This window comes from Dermacentor silvarum, chromosome 5 (genome assembly GCF_013339745.2).
Source record: "Dermacentor silvarum isolate Dsil-2018 chromosome 5, BIME_Dsil_1.4, whole genome shotgun sequence".
Lineage (NCBI taxonomy): Eukaryota > Metazoa > Arthropoda > Arachnida > Ixodida > Ixodidae > Dermacentor > Dermacentor silvarum.
Genome location: NC_051158.1, coordinates 100584134 through 100609955, shown reverse-complemented (window position 1 = coordinate 100609955; position 25822 = coordinate 100584134). Strand labels below are relative to the sequence as shown.

At 44.7% G+C, this 25822-nt stretch overlaps 1 long non-coding RNA gene across 1 annotated transcript; it reads right to left on the bottom strand.

Annotated features, from left to right (window-relative positions):
• Window positions 1–11983: 11983 nt before the first annotated feature.
• On the bottom strand, window positions 11984–21130 carry LOC119453667 (uncharacterized). The gene is made up of 3 exons (XR_005192378.2): window positions 20952–21130; window positions 14434–14498; window positions 11984–12483 (listed from the first exon to the last, which is right to left on the bottom strand). It is a non-coding gene; the product is annotated as an uncharacterized LOC119453667 (long non-coding RNA).
• Window positions 21131–25822: the final 4692 nt, after the last annotated feature.

Sequence of the window (25822 nt, the reverse complement as noted above, 5' to 3'; positions counted from 1 at the left end):
ACTGCCAGAGCATAACTTCAGTAACAAGTTGAGTTACTGAAGTGTCTGGAACAGTTAGAATTAATTAGAAATCACTGAGACGACGGGGACTAAATTCAAGATCAATCAGAAAATATAGAAAATAAGAGTACAGTACAAAATTTGTTGGTTTCATTATAGATATATGATATCAGAGCGTAAGTTCAGTTACAAGCTGAGTTACTGAATTGTTTAGAATATTTAGAATTAATTAAAATTAACGGCTAGGTGCGAGCGCCACTAAGAGACACCTAAGTCAAAGATTGGCGTCACCTACCGCTTTTTTGCTCGAGTTCATCTTCCGTGTATTCCTTGTTTATAACCGTTCTTCCAGATTTATTTATTTATTTGACAATACTGCCAGCTGCTTTTTGGCAGCCAAAGCAGGAGTGGTATAGAAAAGAAAAAAAGGACACCGTACAAGCAAAGAAAATGTCGAAATAAAATTCGAACACAGCAAGGTCAAACACAGTGCAACACAGATCATACTTGTACGCTACTGCGCAGAACAATCTCTGCGAAACTAAAGACACGAGTTAAATAAAAATTCGGTACGAAAGGAATAGCGTGCTTCGCTCACATCTGAGAAATAGCTGATAAGAAAGAGTCGATAGTACGCTTGTTCGTTACCTCTTGTGGAAGCCTGTTCCAGTCTCTTATCGTTCTAGGAAAAAATGAAAATTGATAAGCGACAGTTCTAGCCTGGGGTACAATAAGGGTAAGTTCGTGCTTTCCGCGGGTACTTCTACACGTGTTAAACTGTAAGTAATTGTCAAAATTCATTTTAGTTTGGCCGTTGACTATCGTGTAAAGCATCTTGAGACGGTGTAACTTACGGCGTTCCTCCAGTGTTGGAAGACCAGACCTTGAACGGAGATCGGATAGTGACACCTGTCTTCCGTAGGCATTAAAAATGAACCTGAGTGCTCTTTTTGTACTTTTTCCAGCTTATCTGTATCAGTCTTAGTGTGCAGATGACACAGGTGACTCTGCGTGCTGCCCGACTTGCGGTCACAAATAAGTTAAGACATGGTCAAAATACGTGCAAGCGGTTTTAACGAAATCCTGCATACAAAACGCCACAATGACAACAGTTCTACACTGAACCAGTGGTAAGTTTTGAAAAATCAGACTTCTTTTTATCTGCGGTACTGCATCCTCATATATTACTTTTTTATCTAAGGTGCTCAGAGAAGTGGGTCTAGCTTTCAGGCAGGGCTTGTTCGCAATTCCACACCTATCATGTATTGGACACCACACTATGACCTGGCCCTTGCTTGCTCAGAGAGCGAAAACAGAAATAACAGTGATGATGAAAATTTCAATGTACACATAATTGACATACAAGACGAAAGTTTTGCACTATGAGAAGCAAGGATGTATGTGGATGTTTTTAGGGGCGAAGCTCCTTAGGGTATGGGTCGTTCCTTCCTCTGTAGTAGTAGTAGTAGTATTAGTAGCAGTATGTAGCCACCTCTAGTTTATGAGTTGCTCAATAGAAGGCGTTGTGTGTCCGTATATGTATGTATACGGATATATATATATATATATATATATATATATATAGTATACCGGAAGCCGACTTCCGCTTCCGTTTCCACTTCCGGTTCCGCTTCCAGTTCCGGAAGCCAGCTTCCGGCGTTTTTCTCTCTCGTCCGTAGCTAGGTGCGCTGCGGTGCACAAGGGCGTTCGTTCCCGACGGCGCTCTCTTTCTCTCGTTCCCGACGCGCGCTCTCTTTTTTCTTGTCCGTAGCTAGGTGCGCTGCGGAGCACAAGGGCGTTCGTTCCCGACGCGCGTTCTCTTTCTCTCGTTCCCGACGCGCGCTCTCTTCATCTCTCGTCCGTAGCTGTGGTTTAACCGAATGATCCCCCGGAGCTTCGCCCACTCATCATCATTCACCCCGTGGATATGCTGTGATTTTTTTTTCAGATACATCTGTCTCCGTTGACACCAAGGGCCGGGTACTTTCGGCCGCATCAATCATTACCTCGTCGCCCGGTAAAGCAGAACAGCTAGCCCTAGCATTAGCGCTGTTAGATCCAAGCAAAACGGAAGTCTACACAAACTCCAGATCGGCAGCAAGAGCATTCGCATCTGGGGCCGTCTGTAAGGAAGTCGCCAAGATACTCGAAGGAAAAGTACTTGTTCATCACACCATCACCTGGTTCCCAGCCCATGTAGGATCGAAAGTACGGGGGCTTGTCAACGCCAACGAATTGGCCCATGCTTAGGCGCGAGGTCTTGCTTGCCGCGCCGGGCTATCTGGGGCCGGTGCACCGGGCGGGGCCCGCGACGGGTCTGGTCCGATCGTGGCGGAGACGGAACACCCTCCCCCCCCCCCCCGCTTTAGGGGCATACTCTCCACCTTTAACGAAGTCACAAAGCATTATCAAATTGCTCGCAGGGCATTTCCGTTGCCCCACCGAAATCTATCACGGCCTCACGGTTACGCTTAGGTTATTACAAACGCACTCGTATCCCAGCCTCACGATCTATAGTCGTTTCACGGAGGTCTCTCCTTCGTGTCCCGACTGCGGCGGATACAGCGATTTTAACCATATGCTTTGGGAGTGCCCCTCTTTACAGCATCACACGGATCAAGACATCCCGCAAGACACATTTTATTTACTGATAAAGAGTCATGACTGGTTCGATCAACTCAAGGCAGTCCAGAAGGCCCACGATGCGGCGGTGAGGCTTGGCCGTCCCGTCCCGACGTGGGAGCGGCCCGCGGTCCTCCCGCTATGAAAACGAGAGGTGACTACTTCAGGACGTCAATAAAGTTTACTACCTACCTACCTACATCTGTGCTCTGTGGCATGCCTAGTCAAACCAACACAATTCTTTTCTTGGAGCCATCAAGTGCCTGCAAGCATGGATCTGATTTTAGCGATGAAATACATTGTCTTTGAAAGCTGTCTGATATATTTGTTTGAACGCTGCTGGACTTGTCAGGCTACATGCAGTGTACAACAACAACAAAAAAACACAGGAAAGCCGTCTGGGTGTCATAGCCAAGTGTCGATTACAACACGTATGCAAAAGGATGGACAGTTGGGCGAGTTGCTACGGTAACATATTCTTGGTCAAGAATAAAAACAGAAAAAAAGAAAGAAGGTTTACTGTGGTGCCCCAATTGCATAGGTTGTCGTCACAAGGTGTACGGAATGTGACCAGTAGATATCACGTCAATACAGTTTTTTCGGCCCCCTGTAAATTGTCAATGACGTGTCCTATCACAAAAACAAAACTTTATCGGTGAGGGGTGGGGGCGAAAGAAGAGAAAATGATTCTGGCGTTAGGCATGTGTCCCCTTTAGTACATTGTGACGCTGGCATTGCTTATCACATTCCACTCAAGTGCGGTAAAGCTTATATTGGACGGAGCGGCAGGTGCCTCAGTTTAGACTAAACGACCGTCAATATTCACTGAACAACCCCAATGCTTCACACCTAGCGTCTGATTGTTTTATTGCGGTTGTAAACTTTTGTTTGAGGACACAAAAGTCCTTTGTTTGAGTACACAAATGGCACACTACACGCGGAATAATTGAGACATTTCACATAAAAAAAAGATTGGGTGAAACTTGTGTTTCAATAATTCAATATTTGGTCAGCATGTGCGTCCATGTGAAGTAGTGCTTTTTATTGTTTGATTCTTAAGGCTTCACCATTTTATTATATGTTTATCTGTTAAATGTTATCCTTTAGACTATGTGGTGTTTCTATGCTACGGTTTTTGCAATCCCTTATATATGTTGTTCTTTCCAACAAAGATTTAGTTGAGATTAAGCGCTTGTCCTGTCTTCTTCTGCCTTCGTCCGTGCATCTTTCGCGCTCAAACCAAGAATATGTTAACAGCGCGTATAGGGTCATGGGAAAGCCACCCTTCACTAAATAGAAAAGCTATTGGCAACATCTTTCTTGTTCATATCTTGTGACATACAGAATAGAGAAGAAAATGAATCACTAGTTAGGTGCATTTCTGAATTACCTGAAACATTTGACCTGATTTAAAATAATTAGATGCGGCCAGGTCAAACTTCCTCACTGCCAACTTTTTTGCAGTTTTCTGTGCTAGGTAATTTTTTTTTTACCAAAGCGACTCCAACCGTGGGCACAACTTTCTTAAGTGCCATTGCATTAGATGTAAGCTGATGAGAACGTGCTGCTTATGGTGCCTCCTGTGTGAGGTGGTTCAGGGATATGAAAGCATTACTTTTGCACAAGCATGAAATCTTTTACGAGGGCTTAGTTCCTAAGTATATGTATAACTGAGTACAATTCAAGATGTCAGAATTACCATAAATAACATAAATTATTATTGATGTCTTAACTTCGGTGTGTCATTTGGAATTGTGCAGAAAATTTCATTTTCCTTTTCCTGATAATTATTGCACTCGTCCACAGAGGTTGTGATTTTCATGCAATATATATGTGCCTTCTTATTTCGTACCCTATAGCACTTATGTAGGTGCGATCCTGTTCACGGTTTCAAACACGAAGAAAGCACTGCGCCTTCTATCCAGCATTGGTGTGGCTGTTCCGAAGCTTCGCCTTCACTTCGCCATTGAAGTTGCTCTGTTGTCTGTATCTGTGTACAATGTAACAAGATTTAACAACGATGACATATTTTTTGTTTTATATTTTCAATTGAAAACAGCTTTGGACAGAAAGAAGACCAGAGGTGCCTAGTAAGTGATACCTCCACACAGCCTCCCAGTCTGGCCGGAGATGGCACATGTGACTCACCGGGGTTCAGTGCCAAATATCTGACGTACACATTGACAGACACTAATTGTGACATTTTCTTGCATAGAGAGCTTGTGCAGGTACATTTCTTGAGCTGCATAACACTATATTGCATTCCAATGTTACTTGATGTATGTTCACACAGGTGAATGAAGTTGGCAACAGTGTGCGCATGGAACACGAAGGCCTTAAGAGAGGTTTAGAGTTCTTAATGTGAATGAATCGCTGTATTAGCGATATTATAACTTACCGGCTCAGCTCCATCCGGGCATTTTTGAAAAAGAGCTACCCAGGTGTTGTTCATCTTTTTGACTGCGGGCATGTTGCCAAAGGCAAGCATACAAGTTCAGCTACGCCCTTTGAAACAATATGCATGAATAATCTTTCTGACCCCTGTATGTTATTTGAGGCATCAAGAAAATGTCGTGGTCTTGAGATCTTCGCCAAATGGTCCCACGCAACTGTAAACCACTTGTACTGGTGTGCAGCATCAAGTAATGAGCATCTAAAACAGATTTTTCCCAAGTGGACATCACTTACCAGCTATGTCGTCAACATTCATGAGTATGACTTACTGATTTTCCTAGATGTACCTATGGTAACTTAAGTGGAGATGAGAGACTGTGGCTAGGTGAGGGTGGGTACCTTAGTTATACTAATTCTTTGAGAAAAAGTGTAATTAAATATGTGTGCTTTCCTAAAGGGTGTGATGCACATCGCAAGTTCCAAGAGATCGTCCATGCACCAACACTGTTCAAAGACTTTGGCCAGCTCTCCACGATGAATCAGACATACAGCTGTGAGGCTTTCCACCGGCTCATAAATCAATTTGCCCCTAAGACGTATAATAACAGCCATGGTGGTATGAAAGCTAGGTAAGCACCTGAATAATTGCTCAGACACACATGACCATGTACCTACTGAACTTGAAGAAAACAACACTAAACACAATACGGTGACGAGAAGAGTGATACACCAGTCCTGAATAACCAATTTCTCCTGAAGTCCTGAATAACCAACACAGACCTGAATAACCAATTTTTATTGCATGAAGACGTCAATATAAACTGAAAAGACACAGTACAAAAAATATAAGGACTTAGGAGATTACCATTACCATTGTTACGTCATATACTAAATAACTACATGATTACGTTGCAGTGTAGCGATAGTGTAGTGTAGCTAGTGTACCTTTAGTTAAGTTTCACATTCAGTAATACGCCAACCAGTCCAATTCAACACGCTATTGCAAATCATGTACCTAGCAATGCCGGTTTTATAAGAGTGCTGAACTGAGCTTTATGATGGTACCAAATCTGATATTTCACAGCATCGATCACACTTTCAATAAATTTCTCAAATGATACCTTCAAGTTATATGTAAATAATAAAACGCTTTTGTCTTCTGTTTGTGTTCCTCTGTACAAAGTAGCAATTGCTGCGATGCACTATAATGAAAATCGAGCGCGCAAACAAGTTCTTACAAGCACTGGTAAAAAAAGGTGGGCTGTGTGATTTAGGAAGGGATGACGTCGACAGGCCTCTCTTGCTGCTGTTATGGATGAACCCTGCTACGTTGAGTGGATACATTTAAGGTCATGTAGGGGCTCAAATTGAATGCATGAACTAATATAAGTGGTGGAAAATGTTATTTGTTTTAGTGCCAGGGCACTTCAGAAGCTACGCACCCAATTTAAGTTATGTTACCACGTCAGACGCCTTGCAACTACAAAACAATTGTGTCAGAGATCATTGAAGATGAACGTCAGCGATAGCCTTTTGTCTGACCTGCTGCATGTCCCCATGCTATCGGTGAATGACTCTACCTTATGGGAACATCAGCTGACACATTATGTGGCATCCTGACTGCAAGCGATGAGCCAGATTATACTACGACATAGCATGCCTTGTGATCGCATGATCCCAGCTTCATAAAACTCTGTAGCAACTTTCTCCATCCTTAATATCATGGCTGCAACTTCGTCGCAATGGCTATTCAACAAGCGGCCGTGCTCGAAGCAGAGATATCTCTTGCAGATAAGGGGCTATCGATTCAATATATTTAGGGCTACGTGCCTCTTGTGTAACTTTGGTACATCCGTTAATAGCCCAAGTTAGCACACATACCAATATCACATGCAGTGTAAAGTCTGTTATGGCACATGCGCAGTGGCACAAGTTGGGTACTAATCCAGACAGCCAGCAGCAAGTTGTCTATTTGGGCAGATACCCAGTGGTCGATGTCGTCTGCTCAAGAAGACGGCAACCAGCGCTCACTTAGAGCCCCAAGTTGACTCACCTCCCAAAAATGGTGCACACAAAACATACAAAATGCAATGTGGGGGAAAGAGCCAAAGAAAGTTACCACTTCAAGAAGTATACACGCTAAAATAAGCAGAATTTAAGCTCTTTGAATGGCTCTCCATGTCTCATTGTGGTGATATAAATGTAGGCTCAATGTTGCAAGTCAGTCAATGCTTCATTGGAGCATTCAAGGCTCACTGAAAAGAAAGAAAAATTGTTAGTGTGTGCCATTAAGAGGGCAAATAAATGTGCTACAGAAATAAGTTATTACTTGTGAACAAGTAAATCTCGTGCGTAAACACGTATAAAGCTAGTAGTAAAATCCTAGGTGAGACATGATTTAAGATGTCACGTCTCGAGATCTAACATTTCCTATGCACTACTTTTTCCAGGATATGTTATTTGCCCTAATAAGAGGGCAAATCAATGTGTTATAGAAGCAAGTTATTACGTATTATTATAACAGCAAAGCTGAATGCGATGTTGGGCTAGTTGGTTCATGCTTGAAATAGGGTTCTGGAGCAATAAAACTAAGAGGAAAGAAGGCGCTCTTTCTGTCCCTTGTTTTTTCCGCTTAGTTTTGTTGCGCTAGAACCCCATTTCAAACAGCGAAGCTGTTTATGCGAACCCTGTGCAGTCGTTGTCGGACTTCGCTAAAAAGGGACCACGTGACCTAGCGGGAGAGGAGAGAAAGAGAAGAGCTCAACAAGGAGAAAGGGCCTGGAGTGACCCCTTTCGCCCTGTGAGAAGGGGTCACTCCAGCCCCTTTAGTAGAGGGTGCAGCCGAAAAGGAGAACGGGGAGGGGGCTGACGTAAGTCGCGGTGTCCAATAGTCGCGTTGTAGGAGGAGAGCATGAGGCGCGCGAGCCAATGGCGGTGTAGGAAAAAAGTAGGTCAGCTGAGTAGTGGGGTGTGAGAGCAGTTCGCGTTAGCGTTGTTTGTATATACGGACCTTTGCTCAAGGACTCTTGTCAGGGGACGTCGTAGGAAATGCGTGAGAAACACCGCAGAGGCTTGGGCTAGTCGGTACATACTCGATGAGGGAACAGCGCAAAAAACACGACAGACAAGAAGGGAGACACACACTAGCGCTGGTGTGTGTCTCCCTTCTGGTCTGTCGTGTTTTTTGCGCTCTTCCCCTATCCAGTGAGGAACATGCTAAGGAACGCCGTCGCCCGTGGACGCCGACGCGTCCCATCCCCCGCAAGTGGCACCGTTGGGGCCAGCCAAGCGGCCACAAATGCAACTACGGCTGAGGCACTCGCTCCCATTGTAGCCGGCCTGACGCGGCAGGTTCGCTATCACAGCTTTGCTGTTCGACCATCTTCACGGAGTGGAATGGGCGTTGATTTTTTAACAAGTAAATCTCTTGCATAAACACGTGCAAATGCCAGGTGTGACTTGATTTAAGATGTCACATCTCGAGATCTAACATTTCTTATGCACTAGTTTTCCCAGGATTAATTCGCTCCCTTCTCGAGGAAACGCTTGGGCGGTGTTCTGGTTACCACAGCTACAAGGAAGTATTGGCCGCTACCGGAGGTGCTGTATCTGCTCCGCCAAGCACTGCTGGTGGACAATGCCGCCCGGCAGAAGAGGAGCTCACAGCTCTACATCGCTCCCTTTTCAACAAATAGGGATACAGTGTTGGCTTTTCAAAGGTGCCACGTAGCATGTTTGGCCAAACATTCCATGTTTGCAAATTGCACGCTCATGTTTTCGAGGCGGTCACAATGCTACATGCTCTTGACACTGAGATAATTGGCGCAGTATTATCTACTATTGGCTTTTGTAATCAAGCCTACTGCTACTATTAGCCTATTAGTCATGAATATGGTACTATCATAGTTTTTTGAATTGTTTACACCAAGCAACTGTTTTCATGAAGTCCTCATTTCATCTAGTGTTGTCATTATTGGAATTCATTGTATATTGCACAAGGATTTTCTCTGAAATACCAATGAAAATTGGCGTATAATGTTATTTTTAACGCCCTTCGAATTGGCCAATTTTGGAACTTTTCTAATTTTGGCATCCTCGGGATTTTATTACGAAATTTCTACGCAATGCAGATGCACATATTTGTGCGGTAACTTGCAGGAAACTCTTTGAAGATTTGCGAGAAAATTTTTCGGCTGCACTGCCTCGCGTAAATTGGCGCCACAAAGCCGCTTATTTAAGCGTCACAGCGTTTGCTCATTAAACAATGTTTGACAATTTAAAAAGAAATACTGTGGTCGGCATAAGCATAAGGAAATGGTTTGGCGGTGTTAAATGGCTTAGTTTTGGAGTGATAAGCCTTCATACTGGTAAAATCTGGAAGTCGCAAGAAAGCTGTTCTTCATTTTTATTAGTTTCTTTCCCCTAAAATACGCGCTTCTTCCTTCTTCTCGCAAAACAAACGTTAATTCTTTTCTTCAGATACATTTGCCCACCTCATACAAAATTTTCGCTCAACACAAGAAATAATCGGTAACCTCCCCCCCCCCCCCCAAGTATGTCCGTATCTGAACACACCCGATGGCATTTTTATTTGTTCTTTATCGGTAAATTGCAGGACGCTGTTCGACATATTGCAAGAGTTCCCTCCATGTGCTATTTTATCTGTAAAGTATTTCGCTACCAAAAGGGGAGCACCTTTGTTCATCATGTTTCATTCACTTGTAGCATATATTCTGGAAATGTGTCCATGTTTCTTCGGAAAGACAACTGAAACGTATAGGTGCGATAGTCTTTTTTTTCGGAGGTTATCAAAAAAACAGGAAGTATAAGAACCCTTAACAAAATTGTTTGTTCGGTAGCAGATCTGCAGCGACATGCTGATTGAGCAAGTGTTGCGAGCAGCAAAACCAGTTGACGTCAGTTGGACGCTGCCACCATTAATCAAATATGGTATACCCAACGCTCACTAGCCAAACAGATAGTTAGCCGTGGGAAGTGTTAAAGGGACTGACAACTGGCAAGCACCTGTTGTGAGATCTTGGTGGAAATGAAAATGCCTATTATAGGCATAGAATCGAACATGCTGTTCGCGAATTAGGTAGAAATTATTATTTTAAATTGGCACACAAAGTCTACCGTGCGTAAGTCGGTTCTTATCAAGTGTCGCATAGTAATTGTTGAAAATTTCAGTACTTACCGCATTAGGCCATTGTTCTTTATTCTAAGCATATTACGAAGTAAAATGAGTGCACGCTAATCAGCGGCACTGCCTTCGTAGTAACGGGCGGAGCGGCACAGCCGTTCCGTGCATGGCGTAGCGCGAGTGCTTGTCCTACGCGCGCCAATTTGGGTAGCTAGTATCACGAGTTCTGTGGTCTCAGTGAGATACGAAATGCCATCGACAAATGGTGCCGTAAATAGGTGTCAGCATTGCAATAATAGTACTACTGGCATATCCTACCACGCCGCTTGGCTTGGCTTGGCCCCTGATACGTAACACCCTCTCTTCTCCTCCCTCCCACACCTCACGCTCTTCTCTCCTCTCACTCCTCCCATAATGGATGCAATGGAGGTTTTGCTGAATTCAAATGAACATTCAGAATTCCCTGCGTTCACCCTGCTCTGGCGCAATCTGTTGGGATTTATTATTACTGTTTGCTGAAAGCCGGCTACAAAGCCGCGGCTTTAGTCGTCTTATTTTAACGCGTAGCGTCTTTTCGACACCATTTCTAACGCGTTGATTTTTGATTTACTAACGCAAAAACCAGTCCAATGTTTATTCTTAATTAAATGAACGCTGCAGATCACGGTTATGCACATATATTTGCCTCAAATAGGCCTGAGGTTTCCTTTGCGCTGGATAATGTTGACGGTGTATGACCCGAGTGCCACCAGTGCTAGTAGCTCACTTGGTTTTGGCCGGGCGGTTGAATCGAGTGACAAAGTTTTTTGCGTTTAGCTAGCCCAAGAAAGAATATAGTCTTTAAAAATGCTTCGCGTCATTTTGATTTGAACCAGTTCTGATTATGAGGCACGCCGTAGTGGAGGGCTCCGGATTCATTTTTACCACCTGGGGTTCTTTAAAGTGCACTACAATGCAAGCACACCGGCGTTTTTTCATTTCGCGTCCATGGAAATGCGACCGCCGCGGCCGGGATTCGATCCCGCAATCTCGTGCTCAGCAGCCCAACGCCTTAGCTGACTGAGCCACCCGGGCGGGTATCTGCACATGTTCCGTGTTACCACTGTATGTTTGGAATCTCAGACCTGTAACCTTTCTGTTGCACTAAATAAAACGGGTGTCATAGAAATTCGTTGTAAGTCCCTTTAAGAAGAGAAAATCAGATAGGCGGGGTCGTACAAGTACAGGACGGAAGAATACTTGAAAAATGAACAGAAAAAAAATGAGACTGTCGGATTTCCCCCGGCCGGGTCACTGCGCGGTCACCGTCTACGAGAAACGAGGGCCATGGCGTGCTGCTTCCGATGAGAGGCCTTGTGGAAGCCTCAACCATCAGTATATGCATAATTCAGTGCATCTTAGGCGCATGCGCGCACTATCTTGCTGCAGGAAATATATCCGATAAACGTTCACAGTTGACAGTAGTGCTTGTCCAGTGCGTCGTGCCTCACTGTGGCCCGTCTTTCGCGCTTCACGGTACTCAAAAAAGCATCACCAACTGGCCCGAAATTGCACTCTTCTGCAGCATGTCCTTTTCTCCGGACACGGCCGAGCGGCGCACGTCACTGCACCGGAGCACCCGCACCTAATGTGATCGGGTCCATGATGTCGCAACACAGCACACGCCTGCATAGTGCAGACGCCTCTGGGAGGGGGGGGGGGGGTTCAGTAATCGAATGCACCATGCAATTATTGAATATTGAGTCATATACTATCATCATGGCGGTATGTGTCCTCTTAGTGCGACGAGTAACCAAAAGCTTGTGCCCCGGTAAGAATCTCAGGCGTTGCTACTCCTTGCCATTTATTTTGATACAAAAGCAAGCAAAATGACACTCTGACCAGAAATGAAAGAACAGTAACATAACACTGCTTACAGTAGGCAACGTAAGATGTGCTGAACAATTAGCCCGAAGAGGCAAAGTTACAGATGTGCATTTTACGTGTGTTCCCTCTAACACAGTGAACTACCAAACTAACTCTGAAGTAACATAACAGGGCCGGTGTTGCCGCTTGCTTGTCGTGACGATGTCGTAAGACTGTGCACAGCATATTCGACTCTAATGCTGTTCTGGAAGGCATAACGAAGTATTACTGGTTGCTGTCAGTTCCAGCGCCAAATAACTTCTTTATAGGATCCACGACGTGCTGCTCAACGACGTTTCCTACAGACGACAGCAAATTTTTGGCATCATCAAGGATTCCGTCGCGTTCTTCCTCACTTCGTGCCGCCAAGTCAACATCCTCGTTTGATCCAGGGTACTCGTATGCAAGAGCCGCAGCAGCTGCGAAACAAACACGCATTTTGCCAGAATATCGCACAAACAGCCCTTGCGCCAGAAAAATCTACTACTATCTAAATATAGTACAAACATCCACTGTTTCATACGCTAAGCAAAATTCAGGCACATGGCTGAAACAAGCGTGTCATACTCCTCTCCTTGTCCGTGTTTGAGAAGTACAGTTGATATTTTTATATTTGAAACGCCACACGGTAGCTATATGACCTATGGTAATGCCCAAAGGATCGTTTACGGACTTCACTGTAAGGTCGAAAAATAATGTTTTACATACTGTACTGCAATTTTTATGTGATAATTGCAGTGCTAAAGTAACACGAAATCGATACAAAAGCAAGTGAATAAAAATATGAGGCTTAATACGTGCATGCGAAAAAAAAAGTCAACTCGGGCACGTGCCAATACCGCATGTTAAGGAAGAGAGCGGTATACTGTGACGGTGAGACTTGTGGCGCAACTTTATTCGAGTACAAGTAGACAAGGTGTAGTACTTATATAAAGCTTGCTGGGCCACGCGTACCCAAACGCTGCTGTTTAAAGCAGTTCCTGTGCTCACGAAAAGACAAGTTCTCTTGTCGTTGACATCAGCGATATTCCCGGTTCGACCACTCTTAATGCATTACGAGGTGCCAAATACACCTATCCGAAAAGCGCTAAACGGCTCTAAACTGGGTGTTTAGTGCACGCGAAGGAAGTTAGCTTGCTGCGTTCGTGCACCCAGTTATGACGTGCTCCTAAACGACATTGATTTCGGTGGTCTGCGGATAAGAAGGGACTTTGGTGCGGCACTGTTCACACTTTCGTGTTGTGAAACAACTTTTCAGGTGGGTCACTGAAATTAAATGTAAACAACCAACACTTTTCCTTCTGTTGTTGAATCGCTATCATTCGCCCACAGACGCATGTTGCAGAAAATCTGATAATGCAATAAAATATCTTTTATTGAGTTTCTAAATCATCTACTGAATTCCTCAGTCACTGCAAGCACACAGTGCCTGTTAAGTGCCCAGGCAGCGCGGGAACATCTTAATTCTATATATAAAAAATGCACAGTTTACCTTACTACACTTCTTACAAACTGAAAGTGGTACACGGTAAATGTGTAGCGTATCATCACGAAATAGTGACGCTATCTAATTATTTACAAAACTAAACAAGTCAACCATTTAAAGGCACGTTATTTAGCTTATCATCTACTGTCAAAAATTGCCGATTTGCGTACACGCACTGTACTTGTTTTACTAGCACAGACTTCATTGTATCACAGATCGCGTCTCTCGATTCACTTCATTGTCCGCGACGGCTGTGTCCCCATAGCGAGGTATCACTCCTCTTAAATTCAATAACGCATATGCTACTAGGCCATGAACTTGACATTTTCTGATTGACCTGTGCATTCGACCACCAGGTTCTACTGTTACAGGCTTTCTATCGCAGTTCGTATGATGCGCATTTATTTAAAAGCCTATCATTACGTACAGTAGTGTAGAAGCGGGGGTGGGGGCAGTGAGGTACACACCTTGCGGGGAACAGGGTTTATGCACACAGCCGCAAAAGACAAAAATCAAAAAGGACGAAGAAGAAGGAGAAACTGCGAAAATGAGCGCAGGCAAACAGTCATACCATAACCAAAGCCAAATCAGGAGACAACAAAAGAGCGCCCAAATGCACAAGCACATCATTGTACGGACACCCAGGTATCCGCCATAAAGGTATCAGCCCAGGTATACACCCTAACAACACAGCTGGAACCCTATTAAAACAACGATTGATAATGATTATTTTTGTCGATGTCTCTCAGTTACATTGTGATAACAAGAAATATATGAAGTTATCCGGGAATCATTACGTCATCAGCGACGTCATCAGTACAGTTCTAACGCCTACCTCCTTAAAGGATAACATGGTCGCAATATGGTACCAAAGGTATCTTACCAAAGGCGATGATACCCACAGTAAGCAGTCGGATACTTAGGTAATAATGCATGGCTTTCGTTGGCCTGCAAAAGAAAGGTAGCTTCTATAAATCCAAAAGTCCTCACCATTTGGGAACTATACCATACTGCTGTAAACCTCTCAGGACAAGAATCCTTAAAGGCACGCCGAAACAGACAGCAACGTGTACATGTAGTCTCCTACATGCTCTACTTAGACGTTCTACCTGTCCAGGTATCTTTTTGTTTCTGAGCTCTTTTCCGTTTTTCCTTACGCACAGGAACATGGCTTTGCTAAATGTTTGTTGCCCACGTTCAAGTCACTAGTTACGCCGTTGTGCATAAAACCATGCATCAAACAATATGTGCCTGTGAAATCTCAAAAGATAAACCATAAGACCTTACAGACTATGTACCCTACATACTATGTGCCAGAACGCTAACTCATTACCACTGGCGCCGGTTACCGTCACAAAAATTGCAAGTGCTGGAAAGGAAAATGGGTACGCGGGCAGAAGAACACACTATGTACGGTGCAGACTGAGAGTCATACACTCGCAGAGGTATTACTATCTCGCAAAGAAAAAATATCGTGAAACGTAGTGGCTCAGTCCCAGGCTCTGTGGTATGAACAAAAAGAAAGACAGAAAAAGGAACTAAACTCTAGATGATCAAAATCTCTCCGTATCGCTCCAATACGTCAGAAATGAAATCTATATTGAAGAATGCAATTAAAGATCTGAGTGCAGGATAATGCACGCAAACACTAATTCTGTTGTTTTTTTCCTCACTCCGAATGACGTTAAAATTAAGCTACAGCGACGGTATCTTCCTTGTTCACTTTGTTGACTATTTGTATTTGAGTACAGAATTGCTTCTTGGGAGTGTTAGCCAGCGGCACTTTGGACCATTGTAGTTGATGTAGAACACCCTTCTATCTGCAGGTATTACGTAGTACGTGAACTACGGAACAGTCAAACTGGCCAATAAAGCCTTGTATGCTACCTTAAGGCACCAAATCTGCCCGAGTCGAGACTCTCGTTGTGCGATGAACGAGAACAAGGATAACCCAGAGGCTGCTGTGGTCGTGGGTTGACCCTGCAGACACAGTCGCTCATGAAAAACGCGACAACCAGGTACATCGTTAACGTGCCAACGCCCTCGTAAGAGCCAGTTCCATCTGCGGCGATTTATGGCAACAAGTGGACCACCGTCAAACGGGTTTATATCGCCAGTCAGCCTCTCGAGTCTGTAAAGGAGTACTTTTATCTAGGTCAATTACTCACAGGGGACCCTGATCATGAGAAAGAAATTTACAGAAAAATAAAATTGGGCTGGAGTGCATACGACAGGCACTGCCAAATCCATACCGGGAGCTTACCACTGTCGTTATAGGGCAGAAACTTGGAGGTTAACAAAGAAGCTCGAGAACAAATTAAGAAGCGCACAAAGAGCGATGGAACGAAAAATGTTAGACCTAACGTTAAGAGACAGGAAGAGAGCGTTGTGGAGCAGAGAACAAACGGGGATAGCTGATATTCTAGTTGACTTTCAGTGGAAGAAATGGAGCTGGGCAGGCCATGTAATGCGTAGGATGGATAACCGGTGAACCATTAGAGTTACAGAATGGATACCAAGAGAAGGGAAGCGCAGTCGAGGACGGAAGAAAACTAGGTGGGGTGAGGAAGCTAGGAAATTTGCAGTCGCAAGTTAGAATCAGCTGGCGCAAGACAAGGGTAATTGGAGATTACAGGGAGAGGCCTTCGTCCTGCAGTGGGCATAAATATAGACTGATGATGATGAAACTGGTTTGGGCATTTTCCAAAGTCACATTCCTTCAAACGACTTTATGGTGACTTTCCCGTCATCGCTTCGACAATGGGATCTAGTATCCATGATGTGTGACCCTTTCCACGATCGTTCGCCGAGCCGTGCGGGTGTTTTGGGCCAAGCTCTCCTCGGAGGGTAAGGTGCGAAACTCGAGATTGGCCGAAGATGATTTCACCCATCTCCTATAATCAGACTCGGGCAAGGTGAGGTGGCCAGGACGACGGAACGTATAGAAGACCAGACGCACGCTTTATGAAGAATCGAGAGCTTGAACTTGAAGTGAATTTCTCTGCGTCATTCCTATATGCTGTTGTGAATCATGTAAATATGTAAACGTGTGTTCAAAAGCGTTCCGAATGTCAGGCCAAGGCCTGAGATTCTTACTCTACCACGATACATGAACTTCCCGTGTATTCGGAGCCGCGCTCGCAACAGGGCTCAATTTTTGTTGAGCACAACCAGATAAATCACAGGTGATGCCGAGATTTACGAAATACCCGCATCATCGGAAACGCGGAGAAGTCCCTGTAATTGACGTTGGCGAGTTTATATTCATAGAAAAGTACGGACCACTTGTCCTTATTAGCATATACGAATTTTTGGTGAGAAGGGCATTTTTCAATCCTCGTGCTGCTGGCACTGATTTATTAGAAGCTCCAAAGTGTTTTCAAGAATTGTCAAGATTGTTGCTTCAGGTAAGGAAGGCTGGCACGAACCTTCTATAGGCAGTTCATGAATTTAATGACCAAAACGACTAAGAATGATTGATTGATTATTGTGGTTTGTTGGCGCAAGGGCCAGTTATGGCCAAAGAGCGCCAAGACGATGGTAATGACTTGTTAATGATATATGAATAGTCATTTACATGAAGAGATGTGGCATGGCTGTAAAGGGGCCTAAAAACAGTCGCTGTAAAGTGCGTAAAATCTATACGTAATAAGATTATGGCAATGACTAATGCAAAACGACTAAGATACATATGCATCACACTCGGTATAGTTGCTTCGGATAGGCTGTACATCAAGAGTTGTGTGCTCCCGGTACTATCTACGTAAGCTTCAGCCTCATTCAGAAACACGTCCAGCATCACATCGTGGAATTGATCCTTCACGTTGATCTCTACATTGAACTTTACGTTGAATGATCTTTTACGTGCGGTTTTACAGCGAAGCTCTTTATGGCTAGGGTTCCGTGAATGTTTCATGTGAATGAGCAAAAACTCAGGTCGCGCGTTTGTCGTCGTCTTCTTCCACAGCTATAGCTCGTCGACCTCCCTCTGATATGCATTTTGAGTGGATTAGTTATCAATAAGCACCATTTTCAAGATCAGTAGACTCCCAGGTAGCTTATAAAGGTTTCTCAAAGATTTTCCGCTGTGCGACCCGCGTCGGCCATGTCTTCGTTCGTACCGCCCTCTCTTTGTCGGCGTTCCAAGCGCTTGCGTATTTAGCTTGGTGGCGTGGAAACCGCTGTGGTGTTGCCGTCAAAATGTCACGCGTGTCTAATTTCCTCCGGCTCTTCGAGGTGGCGGTCCCTTCGTACACGCGAATGTATATAAAAAACCAGAAAGACAAGTTGCCGTTCTGCATTTTGAATTTCACTTCTCTTTTTTCGTCGTAATACGGAGGCCGCGTATAGTCCGGAATCCCGAGGAGCAACGCGTCTACGTGTTAAACAGCTTCGCTGGTCATCCGCCTGCACAGAGTGGAATGGCTCATGATTTTCTTTTTTTTTCTAATACGCTTGTCCGATGTGTATGCAAATGGTTTCGTTATTCTATTGTATATTATAGTCACTGCTCCTGTCACGCCCTACGAGACCACGACCCCGTCAAGAGACTAGTTTCTTCTTTAGTCTTGGCTTGTGGGCAATGCGACTGTAAAACCCTAGATATGAATGTCATTTACTGCAAATGACATTACATGTGCCGTGTGACAGGGGTATAAGAATGCGTTCCGGATATAACTGAATACGAAAGACGAATGCGAAAATGACGCAGCGCTGCCGCTATCGGAAACGAGGTGGAAGGTGCGCCGGAAAGAGCGACAGTCATGTGCCAGTGATATATGGACCGGTAGAAGCTGGTCAAGGTTGTAAGGCGATCGTGTAACAGAAATCGCAAGGCATCTTTGCAATCAGGCCGGACAGCCAATTGGAGGTATTCCTATTTTACGTCAGCCACAATGACAATTCAATGGGGTCTGAAGTGACGCCGGAGTTTTAGTAGAGCGGCGCCGAATCGTCGCCCTGTGGGAAGCACGTCGTACAGTGACAGTTGACATAAATGTAGAACGACCCGTCAAAAATAATCCGGCGTGATTTGATGACCGCTAAACGTCGAATCACAGCGTGATGGGACATGTAGCAGGTGTTCACCTTCGGAGGTTAATCAAGGTAAGGCACTCGACCGTTCAGGGGGGATCGTTGAAGTGCACCCGAATAGTCTTGTCATACTGGGCTCTAATTTAGCTCGCGTTATCTACGGAAGTCTCTCAGCAACATCAGGAGATATTGTTGGACCAGCGCATCGCTGTTCTTGTCGACGCCTAGTTCGAGATGTTGGGTGAGAAGGGCAGCATCGTACCGGCCACCTTTTTTTCATTAATGAAAGGGCCGAATTGCTCGATAGCATGATGGACACGTCGAGGAGCTTCTAAGCCTTGCATCGTATAAATGTCCACGTTTAAGGAGGCGCCGTCTGTGTAAGGCTCTTCAAGAGCAAGGAACGGCGATGAGGTTTCGGAATTGTGTCGTTTGAAGTAATTGTTCAGTGTACCTTGCATGGTAGATCTGAACAGCGGTTCCTCCGGTGTGAACAAGGGTGTTAAATAGAGTGGTCGTCGCAGTCAATACGCCGGAATACACGTCCGCGACAAACAGGCGGGGCAGCTCCAAGTGACGCGCAGCGTAACGTCCCACAGTGGCCGAGCCTAACGTACGTAATGATCTGTGCTCTATTCTAAAAGTGCCTATTGCATAGCCATTCTACAACGGCTGAAGTACGTATATCCATACGCCCTTGTGGTTGTTTCCGTAAGAAAACACGCATATTGCCTGGTTCTAAGCGGACGCTTGAATGTTATTGTTGAGGGCCTTACAATCGCATTGCCCACAAGCATCATTCGCTTCGAATGACATTACATGTTCCATGTGACAGGGGTATAAGTAGACGATTTAGTGACCGGGACTAACAGCGTGCCGACTACGCTCCAACTTTATGCGGAGGCACTGCCCTTTATGGCGCATGCAGCTATGGGGCTATGGATGTGCTCATTGAACCATTAATCTTTGCGAGAACAGTTCCACAAGGACAAACTCTCATTCGAAGGTAAATTCGGCAATCCAAGCACCGTGAAATTTCTGGGGCTCCTTCGGAACCGACTACACGATTATATTAGCATTAGTATCGACAGCATCATCAACTTGTTAGACGTTTCGCTAGTGACGAGGCGAACCATGCTTCAGGATGTTACTGTGCTCTACTACGCTCTTAGCTCGTTTACTTACGGAATTTTCTCTTCGAGAGCATTTAAGTTTCCAGGTCCTTTGGAAATCATGGGATTATTCAAACTGTCTTGCCTCGAGATCAACTCACATCGTGGAGTGTCTAGTGTTTCGCGCTTCTCAACGTAAACAAAGTTCACTTGGCTGCATCAGGTTCTACTCCGACGGCGTTCTACTCCGGCGGCGGTAGCGCGGGCCCTCTCGTGAAATGCTCCGCGATGGGGACAGAGTGCACCGAGTGCTGATAGCTGATATATGTCAACTGTCACTGTACGACGTGCTTCCCACATGGCGACGACCAGCTCAAGCTGATCCAGAGAGCAGAGAAAATGGCAAGAGCCAGCGGAGCCCAGAGAGCGATGCCCCATTGGGGCAAGACAAAACTATATTTGGATTAAAGTTTATCTATCTATCTATCGATCGATCTATCTATCTATCTATCTATCTATCTATCTATCTATCTATCTATCTGATAGCTTCATGTCGGCTGCGTTCTCCCCGCTTGGTTCGCATTGAAGCAAGAGGCAGCAGGAAGGTCAATTTGCTCGCTGCTGCTGCTGCTGCTGCGCTTCCTCACACCCGAGTTTTGGTAACGAGTGTCGGCGGTCATCGAGTGAGATGTGTTCATGTTTTCTTGTGCGCGCGTGACAAGATGCACGTTAAGTTAGTAAGCGAATGTTTACAAGTTTACACGGCCGCTAAATCTAATATCCTGACTTCGTGTAGCCGTCTAATAATTTGCTATCGCAATAAATGCTTCGCCTTTACGGCGGAACTGCGACTTTCTTTTCTGGACAAACTCTCAGATGGACCTGCACAATGTTGCTGGTTCAACGGCTAGAATTTGTAAATTTCAATATGGGCCATAAGGTAATTAGTTAAAAACATAATTATCGAATTTTTAATCATTAGCCGATTATGCATTCCACTTTTTTGTGCAAGTAATGTCCGCCTCTTCGAATAGACCAGCTCATGAACTAGAATTGTTCTATCTGTCACAGGCAAGCTTTCAACATTTTCGAAAGTATTCGCTGAAACACTCGGTATAAAAAATCTTTTCATTAGAATGCAGACTAGGAAAACGAAACGTACATGTGAGAGATTAGGAAAGCGAAACGTACATGTGAAAAGACTGAAATACAGCAAAGCACCGCCATGATGTTTCCACTACCAGTAAATGCGTACCTTTTGTTCTACTCTCGGAAGGAATCACACACAGCGATTGCTTGCAGGGCAAAACTAAACGTGCAACTAGGTTGCGGTTTAGTGTCCTTTCCCTTGCCGATCGACTTCAATGTAGCTAACAGGCTTACTGGCTTGTCTTCAACTGGCTAGATTGCGACCAGGGTTGCAACCGTTCTCTCGTTATATAGCGGCAGGTGCTACCATTATACATGACGCTCATTCCCGAGCTTCATGGGTTTAGAAATGCGCCATTTCTAACGCAATATACTGAAATGTGTGCAACCAGGAAGTCGGCAAAAGAACACCTGGAATATTTTCCTATGGCTCACACTTCTCTACCGCTGAAAACTACCGTAGCGTGCGTATTGGTGGACTAACGTACTCAAAAACAAAATCGCTGGTTCGTACCATCACAATAGGTACCCTCTTTATTGCGCACTACATTTCATAAAGGTGTGTATATCTGCCTTCAAAATGTTGACCAATGAGGAAAACTGAAACAGACAATTACGTTGTAGCCACGACGTTCCAGCAAAAATGCCTTGCAAATCTGCAACTGGCGTGCAGAGATAATTTCGCTAGCGCCCTTTATTTTTCGACGACCGCCCTTAAAGGATCACTTCGATACATTTTCAGCGCGATAAATAAACCTTACAACACGCGAGACCCTACTGCCTTGAAGAGCCAAGCCGAGTATTACTTATTTCCACGAAGAAGGGAACGTACGCGTATAATGTCGCCCTAAAGATCATTCATGCTTTCCTGCAGATTCGTCAAACCCTCGCCATCTAAACTGCACAGTAGGACGCAATCGTACCCTCGTACTTTTATTGGCTGGATTTGTGGCCATAAAACCGTGTGCAAGGCTAACAATGTTCGCAGTACTAGACGCAAATAAATATTACGAAATGCCTTTGTGTTCAAAATCTAGTCACGAAACTTCTATACCCGCCGTGGTGGCTTAGCGTCTATGGCGTTGCGCTGATAAGCGCAATGTTGCGGGTTCGATTAGGGTCACTGATCTGCTCCGCCGCAGCCTCTGCAGTGGAAGCATTTGAAGAAGGATAGGGAGCTCAGCGGAGGGGACGAAGGGCGATCTTTGATTGCCGATAATTCCACTTCAACGAAACGCATTCAACTACTGTTTGCTGCACAATATTCCTATAATGGTGTATTTTATTGACAAATACATTTCGCGACATTTATAAAGGTGATGCAAGGACCCCTTCCGCTTTCCGTTTCCAGGCGCACTGACGCGCGCGCTATCCTACTGTGACCCGAACACAACTATGGGACATAATCGATTTTCAACGTGGTTTTTATTGTCTACTGTGATGTTATGAACTTCAAAACACTTTTTTTTTCATTGAATACCACGGTGTCATGTACTTGAAAAAAATGCCACCATCACCTCATATTTGCTGTGGTAAAAACTGCATTTCATTGCTTGAACGCTGAGATGACGATGCAACTTCGTGTAGTATATTGCCATGTCGCTGCCGCGTCCGGTATTTTCACGCAATATCTGTGACTTAGAAAGACACCTCGTGATTCCCTTCGGCCGTCTGGGAGGCTACAGAGGTCTGAAACAATGTCAGCATCATCATTAGCTTATATTTATGCCCACTGCAGGACGAAGGGCTCTCCCTGCGATCTCCAATTGCGCCTGTCTTGCAGTAGCTGATTCCAACTTGCGCATGCAAATTTCCCAACGTCAGCACCCCAACTAGTTTTCTGCCGTCCTATATTGCGCTTCCCTTCTCTTGGTATCCATTCTGTAACTCTAATGGTCCACCGGTTATCCATCCTACGAATTACATGACCTGCCCAGCTCCATTTTTGCCTCTTAATGTCAGTTAGAATATCGGCTAACCCTGTTTGCTCTCTGATCCACACCGCTCTCTTCCTGTCTCTTTAAGTTATGCCTAACATTTTCCGTTCCATCACTCTTGGTGCGGTCTTTAACTTGTTCGCGAGCTTCTTGGTTAACCTCCAAGTTTCTTCCCCATATGTTAGCACCGGTAGAATACAATGATTGTGCACTTTTCTTTTCAACGACAGTGGTAATCTCCCAGTCAGGATTTGGCAATGCCTGCCGTATGCACTCCAGCCCAATTTTATTCTTCTGTAAATTTCTTTCTCATGATCAGGGTCCCCTGTGAGTAGTTGACCTAGATAAACATACTCCTTTACAGACACTAGAGGCTGACTGGCGATCCTGAATTCTTGTTCCCTTGCCAGGCTATTGAACATTATCTTTGTCTTCTGCATATTAATCTTCAACCCCACTCTTACACTTTCTCGGTTAAGGTCCTCAATCATTTGCTGTAATTCATAGCCATTGTTGCTGAATAGGACAATTTCATCTGCAAACCGAAGGGTGCTGAGATAGTCGCCGTTGATTATCACTCCTAAGCCTTCCCAGTCTAAAAGCTTCAATACTTCTAAGCATGCAGTGAATAGAATTGGAGAGATTGTGTCTCCTTGCCTGACCCCTTTCGTGATAGGTAACTTTCTACTTTTCTTGTGGAGAACCAAGGTTGCTGTGCAATCTTTGTGGATATTTGGCAATATATTCATGTATGCATGCTGTGCTCCTTGGTTACGCAATGCCTCTATGACTGCTAGTATCTCTACTGAATCAAATGCTTTTTCATAATCTATGAAAGCCACGTAGAGAGGTTGCTTGTACTCTGCAGATTTCTCGATTACCTGATTGATGACATGAATATGATCCATCGTAGAATATGCCTTCCTGAAGCCAGCCTGTTCTCTTGGTTGAGTGAAGTGTCGCCCTGATTCTATATGAAATTACCTTGGTGAATATTTTATACAATACTGAGAGCAAGCTAATGGGTCTTTAATTCTTCAATTCTTTAACGTCTCCCTTCTTATGGATGAGTATAATGTTGGCGTTCTTCCAGCTTTCTGGTACACTTGAAGTCGTGAGGCATTGCTTATAAAGGGCCGCAAGCTTTTCAAGTATGATATCTCCTCCATCCTTGATTAAATCGACTGTTATTCCATCTTCTCCACCAGCTTTTCCCCTGGTCATGTCGTTCAAGGCCCTTCTAACTTCATCGCTAGTTATAGAAGGGGCTTCTGTATCCTTTTCATCACTACTTCGAATGAAAGTAGCTTGGCTGCTCTGGGTACTGTATAGGTCAGTATAGAATTCTTCTGCTACTTTTACTATGTCATCGAAATTGCTGATGATATTACCCTGCTTATCTTTCTGTGCATACATTTTGCCTCGTCCGATGCCTAGTTTTCTTCTCACTTCTCACGATGGCGGCGTCAATCCCGGCGGCAAAAAAAAAAATAGCAAAAGAAAGCGGCGTGCCGAGATTTGTGTACACCCCTGAAGAGCGCGAATTGCTCCATAATCTGGTATTGCGACAGACTGGTTATTCAAAATTCCAAGTCCGATAATATATCAAAGCGCGCCAATGGCAGTGCCTAGGAGAAGCTGACAGAAGATATACAACAGCCAACCAGGCATTCGTCGCGTCACTGTGTTGCAGCTGCGGTAACTGTGGGAGAACACGATAATATCTAAAGGGAAAAAGAAAGATTCGGACGAAAAGCGGGATGTGTACGCAACAAGTGACAATTGTACCTTACGTTTCCTCGGTAAATAGAAGCAGATGAGTTGTTCTCCAGAGTACGGTTGAACTAAATGTGTAAAAAAAATTGTATGCAGCCCCGGCACCATTAACGCATTCACTGCCCCCCCCCCTTCCCGGCATAGCCTGCATATCCCCATCTTCCTGAATTACTGTATAATTGGATTATGAATTATTAATAGTAATGCAAAGTTCGAAAAAAATGCTTTTGCTGGTGTCAGTTTAACGACAAATATCGTGTGCGCGTTATGCGTACGCAAATAGTTATTGCCATATTAAGCAAGTGTAGCTACTGGATTATCTATAATATATTAACGACATTACAGCGTCAATAGGTTGTTGGTCACGTTTACACCAATGCATGTTTCCTAATCTATAAATGTAAATGTACTCATGTGCTTCAACTTTCATACCTCTAAGGCTGGGCCAACTACGCACCAGCCAATAATGCCATCTTTGGCGCTTCTCGGGGCGGCTGCCTCACACATTTGGACACTGCTCCCAAACCCTTATGACAGCAACGGAGCCCATATCAGCCATGGCCAGTGCTGCCGTTACCGCCAGCGCGTTTTTTTTTTCCGGCTATGGTGGCTGGCAATCGAGAAAGCGTGGACGAGTTCCTTCGTGAAGGCAGAATTCGCAAAAACTGTCGACATGCCGACGCTGTTGTGTTCCGCTATGCCTACATGCATGCTTCCGGTTTGCGAGATGCTATGTTCCTGTGGTATTTATCTTTGTGACTATCGCGGCTTGCGCAGCTGTTCACGTGGCTTGTGTGTCCGTGCCACTAAAATTTACGTGTCTTTATCAGTACTGCCTGTCAGCAGCCCACCATGTTGTGCAAGCATGTTGTGCTTACCTCCCCAAATTATTGTCATTGGCAGGTATGTTTGTGTCGTATAAAGGTAAACAACTTTAATATCATGGCTAGATTGCTTGCCTTGCACGCCTTTGGAGCTGTAACAGAACCTGTTTTGTTTTGTATGTGCAGATGCCGCTCTTCCCTAGCACCAATTCCAGCACAGGAAGAGGCTGCCCCAGGCGCGGATCCAGGGGGGATGTCCGGATGTCCTGACCCCCCCCCCCCCTCAAATTTCTGTATCGCCCCCTCGCTGATAGGGGGATGGCCTGTCAAAAAAATATGGCCACCAGCATTCTTCAAAATTATTTTTCTTGAGTACCAGTGGTATCAGCCATGTATAAGTAAAGGTAAGCTCGCTCACAAGCTTAGTTGTACTCCGTAGG